Source organism: Arvicanthis niloticus, chromosome 15 (genome assembly GCF_011762505.2).
Source record: "Arvicanthis niloticus isolate mArvNil1 chromosome 15, mArvNil1.pat.X, whole genome shotgun sequence".
Lineage (NCBI taxonomy): Eukaryota > Metazoa > Chordata > Mammalia > Rodentia > Muridae > Arvicanthis > Arvicanthis niloticus.
In genome coordinates, this window is record NC_047672.1 from 25,778,769 (window position 1) to 25,791,331 (window position 12,563).

Here is a 12,563-nt window from a genome sequence, read left to right on the forward strand (position 1 = left end):
CATAAGGCACCAGCTCCATAAATAAATCTCCATCTATAAATCCTAGGCCTTACACCAACTCTAGGAACAGACCATAAAATCTAGAACAAAATCATAAAACCCTCTTCCAAGAAACAGCCTAGGGATAACCACAAAAATGGGGAAATACCTTATTTCAGAATGGGCCATCTGTGTTGGGCAGCCCTATCTCATCCTATGGTTAAATGTTCATGACATAGGAATGCAAACCACTGACCACTTGTGATGCCCTAGCACCTACCAGTGAAATTTGAGGTTACCCAATCCTTCTAGAGAGTTCTCCTGGTTCCCTATAAGAAGGACTGCATACCTTTCCTGGGGGTCACCATTTTGGAGAATGGTTGCTCCCTGCATGCTGGTTGTTTCTGCAGAATAAATGCTCTATGTCTTTGCATACTATCTGAGTCTGGGGTCTTCCTTCAGCAATTTTTGGACTCATCTAATTATAAGCAATATCTAGAATAATTTTCTGTATTGACTCGTCCTGCAGATAAGCCTATCTGGAAAAAAATAAACCACTGAGAAAAGGCAGGAAGGGCTTGCCTGAGTATGGACAAGGTTCTGGGTTTGATACCTGTCACTGCCAGTGGGGTTAGGGGACTGAGTGACAAGAAACCTATAGAGGAAACATCCGTATCTATCTTCCAAGTCCAGTTTAAGTCAGATACAACAAGTTTTCCAGTGTGTGCATTCAGCAGGTTTGGTAGTGAGAAGGTCATAAGAGATTAATCCCAGGAATGAGGGTTTGCAGGAATGTCTGAAACAGTATTAAGCTTAATCAAATTACATGTCACTATCAATGTTTGAATCTGCCCCAAACTCAGAGATGATAAGTATACCAAATATATTTTTACTAGCTGTATTCTTGGCTGTTTCCTTTGAAAAGACTTTTCCTACAGTTTTGGTCTGTGTCCATTTCTTGAATTCCTCATTTGAGTCCTTTGCCCATTACAAAATCACCTTGTGAGGCTAGAGAGAGAGCGGTTACTGCATTCACTTCTCCGAAGATCTGATGGCCTTCTTTCTAGCACCTGCCCGGGGCCCACAACATCTTTAACTCCAGGCTCAGGGGAACAAAAGACTTAACAGTAATTTGGGTCTTTTTATTATTAATAACTTAATAATGTTATATTATGAAGCTCTTGCAAGGCAGGAAGATGCAATGAAAAATAGAAATTTTGAGTTTCCTTCCAGAAGGAGTTTTTTTTTTTTTTTTTTTTTTTTTTTTAGTAGTTTTTAGACACATAATATGTGTCTTTTAAGAGATTTTAATGAATTTTAAAAATATAAATATCTGGGCCAACAAGATGGCTCAGTGGCTAAAGGCACTTGGTACCAAGTCTGGTGACCTGAGTTTGATCCCCAGAGACCACACAGTGGAAGGAAGCAACTGGCTTTTCTGTACATGGTCCTCTGACCTCCACATGTGTGAATTCCCCCAACACACATAGACACACAAGCAGACTAAATCAAATAATTTTAAACTTATATTAAATACTGAAATTTAATTACACAATAAATTATATTAAGTAATTTAAAAAGAACAAATATGTGGATTTTGCTTAAAAGTTTTCATACTCCACTGCTCTCTGTCTATGTTTGCTTCCATTTCCTTACAATAGAGAGTATCCTGTTGTTTGAATGAGCCTTGATTTATTTTACTAATCCCCCATTCATGGATATCTAGATATCTCTACTTTTCTTTCTTTCTTCCTTCTTTTCTGTCTGTTTGTCTGTCTGTATTTTTATTGTCATTACAAAATCTTACTAAAGCCCTATATGCATGTAGTATGTATAGTTATATGCCCGAGAGTAAGATTAATTCCTGGAAATAGAATTTCTGAAGCTCAGAATAAGTAATGTGAACTTAAAGTTTTAATAGACAAGAGCTAGGTGAGGTGGCACATGCTTGTGAGTCCAGCATGTGAGATGCTGGCGCTCAGGGGATGCAGAAGTTCAAAAGTCATCCTCAGTTACTCATTGAATAGCTGTGTGATGTCATTATTTTGGGCCAACCTGCCACAGAGGAGAATTAAAAATCAAAATGGAGGATCTCATGCTGCAGATCCATGTTCCTAAGCCAAAACTAAGCTGTCACCTTGCTTCCCAAAATGTCAGGAACAAGAATAGGCAGTGTTACTTAGGGGTCTCTGGTTCAACCCTTACCCACTAAAAACCAGTTAGCCAGTCCATTGCTTTTCTGTTATTTTGGCTCTTTCTCTTGTCTTACAAGGAAAGTAACTCTGAAATCAACTGTTGTTGTGTGCTGCTTTTTATTTTATTTTTTTATTTTATTTTATTTTTTAATGAATGATGCAATTTATTAACTCAGCATCCTTTGTTCTAATGCTTCTTGTTGGCAGTGACCACCTGCCCAGTGATCCTGTCTGGATCTCTCTGTCCCTGAGGTGTTAGCTTGCAACCTCCTCCAGGACATGGAGGATCTGGTGGGCCACACTCCTGGAGCCTCTGCTGAAGTAGTTGAGACTCACACTGTTTCTCTGCTGTCCTTTGTAGATCTTGGTCATGGAACCAACCTGTGCACTACCACAGAGGTACAGGTGCCGAGCTGTGGAAGCAGCTCTTGTGTAGAACCAGTTCTCATCATATGGGGCAAACTCTTATGTTTGCCCAGCTTGACTGTGCCCACTGTGGGGGGACTTTTAGCTTCCAGGACTTTTTGAAGAGGCTACCAGAGCTCTGACGAACTCCTGCTGGTTAATCTCTTTTACAGTAACTCTAGACACTGTGTGCTGCCAGCCAGGGCAGTGTGTTGTTTTTATTCAGCTTTCTTCTGCTCAGCTCATTGGTACACTTTCACTGTGCCTTATGGATGAAGTGATCCTTCACTCTAGAGTTGTAAAATAAAGTTATTTACTGTCTTTAAATTAAATTGCTGTAACTTGGGGCAGAAAACATCCAGAGGCCACTGTCCACCTCCATACAGCTCCGGTAGGGTAGAAGACACTCAGAGGCCCAAGTGCCACTATGATAGGCAAGTACGTGGTGGAGAGATGAAAGAGAAAGAATTACAGTGGTGTGTGCACAATGAAGAGAGGTAGAACTGGTGACTTGAGGGTGGTAAGGAACAGCCTGATGTGAGTAGCCTGCACTGCCACCTGAAACCATAGTGAGGTTCTAGCCTGTGCTGCTACCAAGGCCCTTGTCACTACCAAAGGCCATGTGGATGTCACTGGTCTAGGCTGCCACCCAGGGCCATGTTAATGTCTGGGGGCTGCACAGAGCTGGCCCTACACCTCACCAGCATCAGCACTTGGGAAAGCAGGGCCACTCACCACACCTGGGCAACACGATAGAGCTCGACCTTGTGATATGGACATGGGAGAGCCAGTCCCAAGGGCATGAGATCATGGAAAGATGGCTCTGCCCCTTGCTGGTTGTAGCACTCAGGTGATTTGGCCCCAGCCCTCTCTGGGGCAGTGCTGGAGAGTTGGCCCTGATGGCATGGGTGCAGGAAAGCTGGCAGACTGACCAACTTGCCTACAGCTCCAGGGCTTTGAGTTGGCCCACTGAAGTAGAAACTTAAGGATTCTTTGGAAAGTCAGTTGTGTTGGATGCTGTTTTGTTGGGGCAAACATGTAAAGATGTGTTTCTCTGGAGCGGACACAGGTGAAAGGCTAAGAGAGACTCATGAAGCAGACACAGGTGAAAGGATATTCTGCTAAAGCAAGCACATGAAAGGGCGTGTGATGAAGGATTCTTTGCTAATGACACACATGTGTTGGTCCACCTTGCATTGTGTAGTTGAGCTCCATATTTCTGGCACCATAGAAGAGAAACACATCAAGAAACTTCTGGTGGTGTGTTGCAGTTTCTTGATGCTTCTGTGGACTCAAGGTGATTGGCAGAGTGATATCAGCTGGGACAGAATTTTGTGCTGAGGCAAGACCCAATGAGGAAGGACACGAGATGTTTGGAAGGAGTATAAAGAGAACTCACAGACATCGAAGGAGAGTGAGCTTGACTTGCTTGCATAGCTAAATGCTTGTTGGTCTCCTGTCTTCGCTGATCTTCACTTCACTGAGAGAGGCACAGCTGAGCACTTTGTTCAGCGGTCCTGTTGACCCCAGTCCCTCCTGCTGACTTGTGCAGAGCCTGAGGCCTGGCTGTTCCTGTCAGGTTGTGCCACCACTGCTGCAACCTGATACTACTGAGCTGGACTGCTGTTGTATTCATGAAGTGTTTGCGAGTAGATCAAGCTGCCGCTGCTGACCTGTGAACTGAACTGCCCGATTTCCAGGCAACACAGAGGAGATTTGCTCCAAAGAACCTTTCTAAATAGGTCCGCTTCCCCCATATCCTTTGTTTCTACTATCTCTGGTTGGTGTCTGGCTTAAAAAGGAGGTTAAACCATTTAAGAACCATCATTAAAAGTAGACTTTAAAAAAAATAAAATCAAATTTACAGCCTACCCCAACCTCTACCCCATCTATGAACTGCTGGGTACATGAAGGGGCCTACAGATCCAAAACTACATAATTTCCACGACACAGAGCATCAACAGGATCTCAGGATCCAAAAGGTATCCCAATTAGGATCCAATATTGATAGTGTAGCAGAAGCCAAGAGGCCTTGAACCAGACCAGTGATTCACTGCAATAAATATGTAAGTAAACCTGTTTGGGCAAAAGGATACACTGTGTGTCACACTATGACATACCACAGATTCCATAGTGAGGTGTGTATTTTATTTTACTTTTTAATTTTTATTCTTTGGTTTCTTTGACAGGGAGGTTGCAAGGGTGAAGGGCAGATATGGAAGGAAAAGGAGGTGAGTGGAATTGGGGTACATGATGTGAAATTCACAAAGAATCAATAATTTTTTAAATAGCTGTAACTTTTTCTTTTTGCCAACAAACAACTTAAGTAGTTTTGTAGACCAAAGTCTTTCATGAACATAAATCTTTAACATACTAGTGATTTGAGTCCAGAAGATGAACTGGATAAATGGAGTTTGAATAAAAATAAAAGATTTGTTCAATGTTTGAAAATGTATCTGCATATTCCACTGCTATGAACAGAATAACAGCTTGATGGTTATCTTGATAGATGAGGAAGTAGACCTTGTCAAAAAGCAGCATCCTTTAAAACCTAAAATTTGTAAAGGGTTTGTCTGTCTTGATCAAGGACATCTGTCAAACATCTCAGCTACTTATCAGACTTAGAAAAGGAAAGACAGGACTGGAGAGATGGCTCAGAGGTTAAAAGTCCTTTTCTAGAGGAGCTGGGTTTGAATCCCAGAGCCCACATGGTAGCTTACAATCCTCTTTAACTGACTCTAGTTCCAGGGTCTCTAAACCCTTCCTGCAGCATTGGACACACACAAAGTGCACATACTTATGTATAAGCAAAAACACTAAAATACGTAAAATAAAAATAAATCTTTAAAAAGAAAGAGATTGAAACACTATGGCCAACAAGATGGTGTTAGAGAAAGTGCTTGGCCTGAAAGCCTGAAGTGCTGACTTAGATACCTAGAACCATATAAAGAGAAGATATAGTTGAGTCTGCAAAATTTTCTTCTGATCTGATATACCCTGTCATGCACATATATTCCTAACATACAAATCATGCATATATACAATGCATGGGGGGTTTTTTGTTTGTTTTTTTGTTTGGTTGTTTTTTGTTTTTTCGGTTTTTTTTGTTTTTTGTTTTGTTTTGTTTTGTTTTTTGGTTTTTGTTTTTTGAGACAGGGTTTCTCTGTGTAGCCCTGGCTGTCCTGGAACTCACTATGTAGACCAGGCTGGCCTCGAACTCAGAAATCCGCCTGCCTCTGCCTCCCAAGTGCTGGGATCAAAGGCATGCGCCACCACTGCCTGCAATGCATGTTTTTTAAAAAGAAAAATTTACATTGTTTCCTTAAGTTTAAGAATTAAACATTGCCGGGTGGTGGTGGCACATGCCTTTAATCTCACCTAGCACATGAGGCAGAGGCGGAGGCAGAGGTAAAGGTAGGTAGATTTCTGAGTTTGAGGTCATCCTGGTCTATAGAGCAAATTCCAGGACAGCTAAAACCATACAAATTAACTCTCTCTCAAAAAACAAAAACAAAACCAACCAAAACAACAAAACCAAATCAAAACAAAAACCAAAAAAAAAAAAAGAAAAAGGAGATAATAAAATATTAAAATATTTATAAGAAGACAGGAAGGAAAAGAAAAGAAAAGAAAAGAAAAGAAAAGAAAAGAAAAGAAAAGAAAAGAAAAGAAAAGAAAAGAACCCTGACCTGACTTTATGAGACAAAGAACCTCCATTAAGTCCATTTTTCTGTTAGCCATCTACAGCTGGACACTGGACCCATCCTTAAGAGTAGTTTGTTTTCCCAGTGATACTCCTTTGGACAAAACTAAATTTTAATTTGTAAGTAGTTATTAGTTGGACATAGCTTCTGGGGCATGTGTCTACTTCTCCTTTTAGCTCGAGGACTCCATCTGGTGCAGACCAGTGCAGGCCCCGTGCAAGAGCCTTAGTCTCTGTGAGGTCATATGTTTATTGGTCCTGCTGTGTCTAGAGGGTCCTGTTACCTAGGTGTCCTCCATTCCCTCTGGCTCCTACAATCTTTCTGCCTCCTCTTCCACAGGGTTCCCTAAGACTCAGGGGGAGGAAGTGATGGAGACATCCCAGGTTGTGCCGAGTGTTCCAAAGTCTCTCACTCTTTGCCCCTTGTTTGGCTGTGGGGCTCTGTATTTGTTCCCATTGACTTCAAGAGGAAGCTTCTCTGATGATGGCTGAGAGAGGCAATGATCTGTGAGTATAGCAGACTGTCATTAGGAGTTTTATTGTTTAGTGGATATAGTATTTGGTTTTCCTCTAGGTCCCTGGCCTATGTAATCTCAGATTCTTGGTCATCCAAGTAGTGTCCAGTATGGGGCCCATTTATTTCTTTTTATCCTACAGGTATTTTTTATATATATTATGGCTTCCAGTTTTGTATTTTTATGGGAATCGAGAAACTTGAGAATGAATGAATGAGTCTCTGTGTCTACATCTATTTCTTGTGGTTTTTCTTGGGGTCTTTTCCTTTTCTTTGTTTTTTTTTTTTTTTTTCTAATCCAATTAGATTTTTTATGCATTATCTTATTATATTTTATTTTATTACCATCCCTTAGAAGCCCTTTTTTTTTTTTCTAATGAGAGACAGGAAGAGGGCAAATCTAGATCAGAGGGCAGGTAGGGAGGAACTGGGAGAGGCAGGAACTGGAAGAGGCATAGGGATAGAAAACTATAATCAAGATACATTGTATGAAAAAATCTATTTTCAATAAAAAAAGAAAAGAATAAAGCATTTAGTCTACAGGGATTGTTGTTGTTTGTTTTATGCTTTTCCTTTTTGTTAGTGAGCCAGGATATCACTATATAGCTACCAGCTTAGAACTTACACTGTTCCTTCTGTCTCTGCCTCACAAGTACTGGGATCACAGGCATGAGCCATCACATCTTATCTTTTATAGGAAATAATTCAACCCATAACTAGCATTATTTAGAACAGCATACAAACATGAAGTAGTTTGCACTAAATCTGAGTATGCCAGTAGAAGACATGTATTTATAATTTATGAAATGTTTACTAAGGCAATTAAGATCTAAAATAAATCAATTTTCCCCATTCATTCATCAGAAGACTCAGTATTAAGATGTAAACTTCCCCTAAATTAATCTACAGATAAATCAATCAAAGCCTTAGACTTTATTTGACAAACACAAGCTGATTCTAAAATGCATAGTGCACTCAAGGGGGTGAAGTAAAAGAATGGCTGCTATGGCTGTTCAATTGTTAGGGAAGGTTTTCACTGTAAATATGAGAGAACAGTCAGAGGAAAGGGAGAAGGAAAAATAGACTAAATCTGGCCAGAGCTAGGAAGGCAGGAGAGAATAGTAGAGTAGGGAGATAACAAGAGCAGTATGTGTGTGTGTGTGTGTGTGTGTGTGTGTGTGTGTGTGTGTGTGTGAGAGAGAGAGAGAGAGAGAGAGAGAGAGAGAGAGAGAGGTGGGTTATAAGGAGGGTATATGAGTAGCTTCAAGGAAGGATGAGTTTGAGCTGGAGGAAAAGGATGGAGAGGTCTAAGGTCTAGGGTCTAGGGTCTAGGGTAGAGAAGGAGGTAAGAAGACTAGGATGCTAGCATAGACTTTGAAATGTACAACAGGTACTTGTGTGATACTGAGGGAACCCAGAGGCCAGCATGGACTTTGATATGTTGATAAGCCCACAGGTAGCTAATTGTTCTTTCTGCCAGGTGAGGAAACCAACTCTTTCTGGCAGATGGCAAGCGATTTCACAAGTTCCTGACTTTTATCTAACCACCAGAAATTCTACAGTTCAGACTGACCTCAGCCTAGATTCAATTTTGGACTGAGTCAGTGGACCTGCCTTTTTTGAGTAGTGGGTATGTGGTGTCCTTTGGACCTGACACATAAGAAAAAAGCAAAGAAATTAGATTTGAAAAAAAAAAAATTGTAGAAGGACTCATATTAACTGATTTCAATTCTTGCCGTAAACCTACTATGATCAGGATAGTGTGAGGTTAGAAAACAGGCCAATTCCTTCAGGGTTTCTTAAGCTCAGTACTAACTGAACATTTAGGTGAGGTGTTTGTATTAGTTGTTCTATTGTTGTGAAGAGACACCACGACCTTGGCAACTCTTATAAAAGAAAATACTTAATTGATGCTTGCTTACAGATTCAAAGGTTTAGTCCATTGTCATCATGGCGGGGAATATGGTGGTACACAGGCAGACATAGTGCTGGAGAAGTAGTTGAGAATTCTACCTCTGGATCCACAGGAGATCCACTGAACCTGGCTTTTGATTTTGAAACCTCAAAGCCTCTGGGTGGTGGTAGCTAACGCCTTTAATCCCACCACTTGGGAGGCAGAGGCAGGTAAATTTCTGAGATCAAGGCCAGCCTGGTCTACAGAGTGAGTTCCAGGACAGCCAGGGCTACACAGAGAAACCCTATCTCGGAAAAAAAAGAAAAAAAGAAAAAAAAAAAAGAAAAAAGAAAAAAAGAAAAAAAAAAAAAAAAAAAAAGAAATCTCAAAGCCCACCCCTGTAGTGAGAATTTTGGAATTTTGGTTTCTTTAAACAATGAAGAAATATTTTTAAGAATGTGTTTTTTTTTTAATCCCAGGTATGGGGATATGGAGAGAAAGAGAGGATCATGGGAGTCACCTTGAAATTGGTTCCAGAAACAAATAGGTTGCCCACTCAAGTTCAGGCTAATATTGATGAAGCCTTTCCTTTGACTCGACCCAACTGGGATTTTAACACTGCTGAAGGTAAGGAGAGGCTTCAGATCCACTACCAGATTCTGATGGGGGCCTACAAGAGGCCACCAGATGACCCACAAATTTATCTAAAGTGAGCTAGGTGATGCAGTTAAAGAATAAGAGCCCCAGGGAATATCTAGGAAGACCTTTTGAAGACTATTGGATCTACACTGCTTTTGACCCAGAAGCCAGAGAGCACCAGTCAGCTGTGAACATGGCTTTTGTTAACCAAACTGCCCCTGACATCCTTTGGAAGCACAGGAAACCTGAGTCAACTTGGCTACTAAGTGTCTGCTAAGAAGGCCCAACTTTGCAAACTTGAAGTTACCTCTCTGGGGTACATATTCAAGGGGGCTTTGTCAACGTATGTTGGCTGACACCCCAGAAGCAAACCATCCTTAGCATCTCAGTTTCATCAACTCAAAGGCAAGTATAAAAATTTTTGGGATCTGCTGGTTTTGTAGACTTTGGGTGTCAGGGTTCACTGAGATAGTGAAACTGTTATACAAGGCCACCAGGGGCCAAGAAGACAAAATAGAATGGACCCCTGAGATAGACATGGCTTTTAAGACTCTAGGAAGAGCCTTAATAGAGGCACAAGCCTTGGCCCTCATGGACATTCACAAACCTTTCCACCTGTATGTAGATCAGAGAAAGGGAACAGCAAAGGGGATGCTTACCCAAACTTTGGGACCATGGAAAAAAACTATAGCTTATTTATCTAAGAAGCTAGAGCTGATGGCCCAAGGATGGCCAGCCTACCTTACCTATCCTCAAATGTGCAACATGATTGCTCTATAGTTCTGGGACACATCCAGAACATCATGCTGGACTTAACTGACATACCCTGGCCAGACACAGAACATACCTACTTCATGGATGGGAGCAGCTTCATCCAGAATGGAATCACTTTGCAAGGGTGGTGGTAATGGATTTGGGCTCTATTTTATTTGGGCAACTGCTTTGTGGCTGGGCACTTCAGCCCAGAAAGCTGAACTAAAGGCTCTACCTCAGGCTTTACAACTAGAGCCATAGCTAACATTTACACTGACAGCAGATAGGCTTATTGACTGCTGAAGGAAAATGTAGTGTGTAGTTGCAACTACCCTGCTTTAAGCTCCAGGCAGACTGCTCTACCAGCCCAGCCCAGGTTCCCTTGAAAAGTATAGAAAATTCTTTAAAAGGTATAGAAAGTTTTCTCTATGTCCTCTAGAGCTGAGCCAAGTATGTAGGCAGGCTGGTTCCAGGAACTAGCTGACCACAAAGAAAAATGCAAGTCATCTGGGTGGTTCCAGGAACTAGCTGACCAAAAGATGAATGGTTGAACAAGATTACATTCTTGAGAAAAATGTGTATACAGGATGTTTTCCACATGACTGACTGAATTATGGGTTGGGACTTTCCACTATTTTTATGATATGTTCCCTTGGTTACCCCCTCACCCCCCTGGTTTGTGGTTTTTCCCTTTTAAAAAGCCTTCCTCTCCCCAGGCTTTTTGTCAGTTCCTCTGCTCCTGCGTGAGTTATGAGTTGACTATCAGCGGGTTGATCCCGAAACATACCTCTCGCTGATTACATCAAGATCAGTGTCTTGTGAGTTATTGGGTGGCCGCAAATTCCTGAGGCTTGGGTAAGGTCCTCCCTTTGTGGGGGGTCTTACACTCTCAGATCCTCAGATGAAAGGCACACACACATTAGCTTATTTTTGATATGCTTCAGCTCAATAGCTGGGCTCTTCTAAGCCTTCCTTGGCTACTGTGCTCTTCTTTTCACTCCCAGCTCAGCACATCTGAATCTGCCCTCAACTTTAGTTGCTCAGTTACATTTAGTCCTACCTACCCTAAATCTGCCCTCTGCTTAGTTGTGTTTCTAACCTCCTGCTTGCTAACCCAGGTTCATCTGGGAAGCAGCCAATGGCCACACCATCCTAGATCTCACATGTCTGATGGCTCTTTCTCCCTCCGAAGCCTGGCAAAACCTTTACTCCTTCCTGCATCTGCTAGCCTGCCTGCGGGGAAAACCATGAAGCACATTGGCTGCTAGCATCTTTATTGACTAATTAAGAACCAATGGGGAACAGGACCTTCAGCCTTCAGTGTTCACAAGCAGATTCTCGATCAAAGCATCAGAACCACACCCTACAGGAAAAAGCATCAAAATAAGGAAGGAATATTTGCTTTACTGGAAGCATTTTTTTACTTTCTCTCAAAGTGGCCATAATTCATTGCCCCAGGCATCAGAATGGACTAATCAGAAATAGCCAGAGGGTTCAGGCTAGCTGATAACGCTAAAAGGGAGGCCGTCCAAGCTTAAACCATCAACGTCCTGGTAGCTTTGCTGCCTTCTGTGGTACCAACCATCCCTGTATATGCTACTGAAGACAAATGACTTCAGGCAAAATGCTAGGGACTATACAGAACAGAAAAAAAATACAGAACAGATGGATGGGTGCTGACCTCTGAAGGCTGCTCTGAAAGAAAATTTTGAAATAGGCCCAAACTAATAAAATATCAGGGCCCTGTGATTCCTTTTCCTACCCTAAATAGTTAAAAATGCCTGTAAGCAGGTTTGGGCCCAGTTAATTAGTTACAGAAGATGTAGAGTTACAAGACAAAGGCCTATTAAATCATCCAAAGAAACTGACTGACCATGAAAGATAAAAAGGTATACAAGAACATCCTTAGAAGAACAGAGATATGTCCAAATGAATAATGGGCCGATGAGGACCCTTGTTCTGGAGGGTGTCCCACAATGATCTCCTGACCGGGGACAGGGTGAGAGCAGGGAGGGCTCACTACTGTCTCCGCGCCGCCTTCAGCCTGTGTTTCTGCTGTCTGTAGATCTCCGTCCCGACCTGATTCGGGAGGTGGAGGCCAAAGGACACAGAGAGCGAGCGGGAGGGGAGATTGCCTGCCCCTGCCGCTGCCTCTGGCGCCCTGTCGCTGACCGGTCTCTCCCAGGTGTTGCCTCTGTCTCTCCATGCTGAACCTGTCCAGGCCCTGGCTAGGCTGATAAGGAGCTGACTAGCTGACAAGGAGGCAGCCTGGTGTCCCAGGTAGGTTCTGGGAGAGCCAGCGGGTTCTGAAGTGTTACAGCTCTTTGCTAAGCCGGGAAGTGCTGGCTAGGTAGCAGGGAAAGGCGGTAGATCCCTTGCCCAGTATTAACAGCTCTAGAGCCGGCTAGCTGGCAAAGAGGGGAGGGTCCACGACAGAAGCTCTCAGACAACAGGATGGTTCTTGTGTGCACTTTACTTCTC

At 42.3% G+C, this 12,563-nt stretch overlaps 1 pseudogene; it reads right to left on the reverse strand.

Annotated features, from left to right (window-relative positions):
- Positions 1-2,361: 2,361 nt before the first annotated feature.
- LOC117721010 (small ribosomal subunit protein eS19 pseudogene) overlaps positions 2,362-12,563 on the reverse strand; it is a 148,358-nt pseudogene continuing 138,156 nt past the window's right edge.